The sequence below is a fragment of the Coptis chinensis genome, chromosome 2 (assembly GCF_015680905.1).
Source record: "Coptis chinensis isolate HL-2020 chromosome 2, ASM1568090v1, whole genome shotgun sequence".
Lineage (NCBI taxonomy): Eukaryota > Viridiplantae > Streptophyta > Magnoliopsida > Ranunculales > Ranunculaceae > Coptis > Coptis chinensis.
Genome location: NC_141457.1, coordinates 64,524,040 through 64,531,471, shown reverse-complemented (window position 1 = coordinate 64,531,471; position 7,432 = coordinate 64,524,040). Strand labels below are relative to the sequence as shown.

The 7,432-nt window shown below is 37.1% G+C and overlaps 1 long non-coding RNA gene across 1 annotated transcript; it reads left to right on the top strand.

The window, feature by feature from the left end:
- Positions 1-5,321: 5,321 nt before the first annotated feature.
- Positions 5,322-6,371, top strand: LOC147517154 (uncharacterized). The gene is made up of 3 exons (XR_015213813.1): positions 5,322-5,522; positions 5,595-6,173; positions 6,281-6,371. It is a non-coding gene; the product is annotated as an uncharacterized LOC147517154 (long non-coding RNA).
- The last annotated feature ends 1,061 nt before the right edge of the window (positions 6,372-7,432 follow it).

The window sequence follows — 7,432 nt, the reverse complement described above, 5'->3', positions numbered from 1 at the left end:
CATCTCCTCCTCCACTGCCACTACTACCTGTTTGAACACCGGCTTTTAAAAGATGGAAACTTTAGTTATTTATTTAAAGCTTGTGTTCGATAAGTGTAACATGATTTCTTTTCTAGCTGTTTTATTAAAACTTGTGTTTGATTAATTTCAACTTTGAGAATATTCGTCTGTCGCCATAATTTCTGGTAAGTTTGTCCAATTTGATTTGTGTGTTTCGACAAAGGGCTTCTTGCATAATGTCTGATCTTCTTGTTTAAATTGCTTTGAATGACAAGCATGTTCCTTGGTTGTTTTTCTTTGATTTCTGTAAGTGTGTATTCTATATTTTAGTGTCGGTGAAAGTTTAGTATTTTATAGATATGCAATGGCTATCTTCTTTTTTTTGTCTCTTATACGAATTTTGAAAGCTCCATTTGATATATAAGCAACTGTAAGAATGCATTTTCCTTTTTCCCCATATTCTATTTTTCAGTTCCTAATGTGAGTAAAGTGTTTTTATTTTCAACATTGTTTGATGAAACATGTGATAGTTAAGCAGGCTTTATACTAGTGGTAATGCATTTTGTGGAATTAGAAATGTTGTGCTTATATAGCTTTACAATTGTAGAAGTAATTGTAGCAGACTAGTATCATATACCTTCAATGCCGAAAAAATATTCAAATAGAAGAGGTGTATGGAGACTAGTATCATATGTAGCATACTAGTATCATACCTTCAAATCAAATGACTGCATTATATCCTGGATGTGACTTTAATGTTCTTAGATTTGTCGTGAAACTCCTTAACCTGAAGTACACAAATGGGTGGAGTGATAAGAGTTTTACCGTATTGCTTCAACTACTGCGCATGGTGTTATCTGCTGGTAACAAGATACCAGAGAATAACTACAGGGCAGATAAGATGATTAAAGACTTGAAACTAAAATGCAAGAAGATTGATGCATGTAGAAACGACTGCATCTTGTATTGGGAAAATAATGAATTTAAGGTTAGTTGTCCTACTTGTGGTGTTTCTAGATACAAAATTCCAACCATTGAGGATTTGATGAAGCGAACTAGGGTGCCTACTAAGGTCATGCGATATTTTCCACTTACGGAAAGGTTGAAGCGATTGTATAGTGTGCCTTGGGTGGCAAAGGAGATGCGGTGGCATTCTACTGGAGAACCAAAGCTTGGCACGATGAGGCATCCTGTTGACTCGGCAGTGTGGAAGCAAGTCAATTTAAAATATCCAGACTTCTCTGTAGAGCCACGGAATGTTCGCTTGGGACTAACCACTGATGGTTTTACTCCTTATGGCAACTTTGGAGCGCAACACAGTTCATGGCCTGTAATGCTTGTGAACTATAACCTTCCGCCTTGGCTATGCATGAAGTCTCAATTCACCATGCTTTCAACTCTCATTGAGGGTCCAAAGCAACCAAGTAATGATATTGACATTTATTTGCAGCCATTGGTTAAAGAACTCCAAGAATTGTGGCGTGATGGGGTAATGGTTAAAGATGCATTCAAAAGTGAAGAGTTCCATATGCATGCTATTTTATTGTGGGCAATCCATGATTTTCCAGCTTATGGGAATATCTCTGGCTGTAGAACTAAGGGAAGATTCGCTTGCCCTCCTTGTGTTCCGAAAACTGCTTCTATAAGACTTCACCATGGAAGTAAGCATGTGTATATGAGAAGTAGACGATGGCTTCCATTGAGATCCGAGGCTAGAAATAATACAAGAGAAAGCACCTATGATAAGACAAAGGAAGAAGGTGAGCAACCAATAAGGTTGACTGGAGTTGAAGTTAAGAAAATGACTAAGAGTTTGAAAAATCATCAATTTGGGAAACTTGGCAAGAATAAGGAAGGGAAGAAAGGAAATTTGTTGTTTTCGAAGCGATCTATCTTCTTTAAGCTCAAGTATTGGAAACACATTCTCGTTCGTCATAACCTTGATGTCATGCATATTGAAAAAAATGTATGTGAAATTCTTCTTGCGTTGATGTTGAATACGAAAGGGAAAACTAAAGATGATGTCAATGCACGCAAAGATTTAAAGTGCATGAAAAGAAAGAAGAAATATTGGGTGACTAAGCTTGGCGGGAAATAAGTTATGCCTCAAGGTATCTTTTGGCTTCGAAAAGAAGAGAAGAAGTTGTTCATCCAAACCTTGCGCAATCTTAGTGTACCTGTTGGGTTTAGTGGTAATTGGTCTAATATTGTCAAAGAAGATTCAATAGATTTGAGACAAATGAAGTCACATGACTATCATATTCTAATGCAATATTTGCTGCTGGTATTAATATAGCATGCTTATAGAGATGGCAACAGAAAAGAAGCTCGAACAATTATTACTACCATTTGTACTTTCTTTAGTGCTTTGTGTTTGAAGAAAGTAGAGATTGAAACACTTGATGTATTGGAAAGGGGTATGGTCAAGGCATTGTGCGCGCTGGAGAGAATCTGCCCACCATCATTGTTTGTTATTATGATGCATCTTCCTATTCACTTAGCTCATGAGGCTCGCCTTTGTGGGCCTATTTTCTTTAGGTGGATGTATTGTTTTGAAAGGTACGTAGCCTGATTTTTGTTACTTATTTTATTTATTTATTTTCTCATTTTTAAGATTCTATTGCTTCTAAAATACTTTTTTAAGGTACATGAAATATTTCAAGGATTATGTTACCAACAAAGCTCGCCCGGAAAGGTGTATTGCAGAGCGTTACTTGAAGGAGGAGACACTAATGTATTGTGCTGGATATAAAGGAGGAGGTGGTCTTTTAGATAAACTTGATAGGATGGCTAAAAATGAACTTGATGTTTTACCAAATTTTTTGGATAGTGTAGACGACAACCACACTGTCAATGAGGGTGGGCCACTTGGCCCAAGTGCAAAGTATTTATTGGAAGGTATGGAGTATGAACAAGCACGACAATGGGTACTAAGAAGTCATCCCAGTTACGATAGATAGCACATGTAAGTATATCAAGTCGTATTAAAGTTGTTAGAAACTTAACACAATCTAAATTATATACATAATCCTAACTGACTTTATTACTTCAAAAATCATTTAGGAAATACACTAGCTTCATTGAAGACAATAGAACAAGTGTAAGGAGGAGGACTGGGCACACTAGGGTGGCATTGCGTTCTGATGATTTCATCATATGGTTGACAAAATAGCAGGAGTTCCTCGAATCTACTGATGATCACTTCAAGAATTTAGTTAGGGGACCTACACGCTTTGCTACAAAGTACCATAAGTATTGTGTCAATGGGTTTCTCTTCTTCACCAAAGACTATCAGAAAAATAAAAGGAACCAAAACAGCGGTGTTACCACAAGTTGCCCTACAACTTTCCATTCTAGTTCTAAGGATAAAAATCCAATTGATGAAGATGCAGATTACTATGGCGTTCTAACAAACATTGTTCAACTAAATTATCGTGAAGGCTATAAGATTGTTTTGTTCAAGTGTGATTGGGGTAAGTGCACACAACTTGGTGTGAAAGTGGATGAGGAAGCAAAGTTGAGGTTGGTCAACTTATCCAATCAACTCAGTTCGGACCATATATGTAATGAACCATTTATTCTTGCAGAGAAGGCTACTCAGGTTTTCTATTCCCAAGATCCCAAAAATCTTGAATGGCATGTAGTGCTGGAGGTTCCAAGAAAAGTGTATTTTAATGAAGGTGGACTGTGTCTCTCAGAGGAAAGAGTGGTGAATGATTCAGAGATAGGGCCTAACAACCTCGACATTTCTATGGTGGATGAACTGATATTGAACGACCCAGACGACATGTTTGAAGTTGTTGAGAGTAGCAGAAAAAGAAAGAGATCTAGAACATAGTCCATTTATATTTTGTGTTAACTTAGTGGTGTGCATTTTGTGGCATTAAAATTTTGGTAGTTCTTTGATTAAGTGCAACTTTTTGTTTGAACAGGGTATGTCTGTAGTTGAATCTTTTTCTTTTCCGACTGTATTTTTCATGTGTGCATAATAGGCCTTTTATGGAATGCTTTCTCTTGCTAGTTAAATTGAAATTTAAATTAAAAATTAACTGATCTTGATCTTTGCATCATGGACATGCATACTTGTTGTATTATATTACAGCTCTTTGCACATGGACGAGGGACAAACACATAGCAGCTCACATTCACTAAGTGACAGCCTTGGTGATGACTTAGGTAACAAAGATGACTTTTAGTTTTCAGTTTTCCGTACCATTATTTTAATTTTACTATAAAATTTGGTTGATATATGCAGGTGAGACACACATTTCTGGTGCATCAACTTCCTCTTCAAAGGAGACAAGAGGTCCTTCGGTAGGTGTTTTGGAGGAGCTGCCCGAAGGCTATGAGAAGGTAATCATTAAGCTTAATGAGTGGGGTCAACCAGATGAGCCCAAAGAAGAGGTTGACCATTTCATCACCAAGTTTGGTCACATTGCTCGCCGTGACATCCCAATTTGCTATGATAGCTGGAAACTAGTTCGTTTGCATGAGAGCATCATACCCAAAGCTATTAAAACTTTAGGAAGAATGTATGTGTTTGAAAACATCGATACTATTGACATGGATTGGACAATAAGCAAATTCCAAAAAGCGGGAAAGGAGTACAAGCATGAGTTGTTCAAAAAATACGTCAAAGATCAACCTCTTTCCTTTGTGAGGGAACATCCCAAACAAGGAATTCCTCTGCAAGATTGGCGACAATTTGTGGATAATTGCAATTCCGAGAAATTCAAGGTTAATAGGTTTTCTATTTTATTTCATGGTGATTAGGTGTATGTGTTTTGATATAAATTAAAGTGCACTATTAATAACTTTAACATGTGCAGGCTTCTAGTTTGAGGAACACAGAAAATCTTAAGCAACAAAAAAACTCTTCATGTCTTGGGAGGAAATCTGCAGCTGTAGCTAAAGTTGAAATGACAAAGGAGAAAGGGGTCCCTGTGTTATCTATCACTAGATTGGACTAATATATGCACAATCATACAAGAAAGAATGGGGAACACCAAGACCCAAAGCTAGCTGTTAGTATACTGACTTAATAAGACTTGAGATACTAAATTATTTTTAAGATAGCTAGTAATTTGAGATATTTTTGTTTATCTGATTTACTAGGAAAAGCTTAATGGCTACACTGCTTTGCACCCGGAGTCATGAGAGACGTCGGTGAATGATGCCCTCACAAAGGTCTCATATTTAATCATAGTTGTTGTAATTAATTGTTGTTTGACATGATTTTAAGGGTACTAAATCGATTATCCATTAAGTACAGGTTCTTGGGCCAGATTGTAGGTCGTTTTCGAGGCTTGGGTGAAGGAGTATGCAAAACATCAGTGAAGAGGATGAAAGTTGTGGCACAACAGAATTTAGCTTTGAAAGAGATGAACACGGACCTTATGAAGAGGGTAGATGTGCTTCAGAATACAGTGTTGGAGAATTTAGCTTTGTTGAGAGAATTTATGAGCCAAAGAAGAATGCCTATGGCAGATGTTGAATCGCCACGTTCTAGTCACGCTTCCCTGGTAATTATTCGAGTTATTTTTTGAAAAACATCTCTTATAAGGAAAGAATGATAACACAATTTAATTTTGTAGGTTGTCAATGAATATATTGGTAAAGAATGTGATCTGTGTGGTGGTTGGCCACTTAGAGTCGTGGCGAGAGGTATCGTGCAAGATATTGATCCTAATATCGAGTTTGGTAACAGGAGATTGGAATAGGGGAACTTCAAAGTTCATGTGAACATGGTTTATGACAGAGGTGCTGCACTACCATTGCCTCATGATGATTGGAAATCAAAGCTTGGCGAGGTCGCTCAAGGGAGTGTTATCTCGCCCAAAGAACTGCTAATGTTGTAATCATTGGGTCACCTTCTTGAAACACTGCTCATGTACTTAAATGTTTTTATTGGCTTTTACCAGTGCCAAGTACTAAGTAAACTGCTGGCTTTTTGCTATTTCCTTTTGGGTTTCATGGTTGTAATATATATTTTTTTATCACTATGTAGTATGGTTATTAGGAAAGCAATAATTGAGTTGTGTTCTACCAACCCCCTTTGTAACTCTGCCTGTGCTGGTCCCAAGCCCAGATAAAGGAGGAGGGAGAAGGATGGCAGATGTTTTGTTTTGCTAGATTCACCTACGTTAACTGAAGCTGCTGGTGCTATTATAGATGTAAGTAATTTTTTTTCTTTCTTCTACGATTTCTACTTGTTTCTATTCATGGCGAGAAACTCATATTTTACTCCATCCTTATAAGTAGCCCTTGATTCATGATATAGTCCCATCATTTTCTTGACAAGCTTAAAGGCTGGCGTGAACATGGTATCACCGTTAACATTGCCTTGTGGAAGTTCAAGACAACTAAGTACTCTTGCTGCTTGTCATTGATGCTCCCGGACATTGTGACTTTATAATGAGCATGATCGGTGGAACCTCTCAAGCTAATTCGCGCAGTCTTGAACATTGACTCAACTCCTTGGTGGTTTTGAATTTGGATTCTCGAAGGATGGACAAACTTCGTGAGCATGCCAAGCTTGCATTCACTTTGGGAGTGAAGCGGATGATCCGCTCTTGTAACACGGTATTTACTTCACTTTTTTTTTTATTTCCTTTTGTTCATATTACTTTCTTTTTTATCGCAGCTTGATACATTATTTTAGCAAAATTTTCTGCAAATGCTATCGCAATGTCGGTAAAGAGGCAAGAAAGGCGCTAAACTAGTTTCATGCTTTTGAACATTTGACCATCCCCTCTTGGTCTTTGGGAAGTTGTTGTGTTATCGATTCTTGGCTCTTGTTTTGGAGGGAATAACTTTGGTTGTGAGTTCACTTTTAGCTTTGATGGTTGATCGGTTAAGGCAACTCCCTCCAATGATTCAAAGTATTTCATTCTTTTTTAGTAATCGGTGGTTTCACGATTTCTTGTATGTTTTAGTTTCTCTATTTGTATGTGTCTTGTCTTACTTTGGTTGTTAATTGTTTTTTTTGTTTTCGGTCGAGTGAAGAGGCTTGAAACAATGAGGTTACTTCTAGAAGGAAAATAAAAAGTAGACCAACATAAGATAAGTTTGATTGTTAATTTGTACCCACAAAGTAAGTAATATTGAATTTCCATTTCCTCATTCCCACACCTTTTGTAGTGTTTTCGATTTCATTTTTGTTTCTCATTTTTGGTTTTATGCCTTAGATACTTTTTGTTGGATTCTCAACGATAAAACCCGCTGATTTAGATCAAAAGAGAATCGGTTTTGATTTTATCGATTCCCCGTCTCACCTTTTCTTCCTTTCAAACCCGTAATCTCCGTTCCTTTATTAATAAGAAAGATTAATTAGAGATCTTAACTAAACCCGGTTGTATCTTCGTAATCTCCGTTCCTTTATAAACTTATGTACCACAGACGGTATCTTCCAATTGAAGGTTTGTCGCCTTCA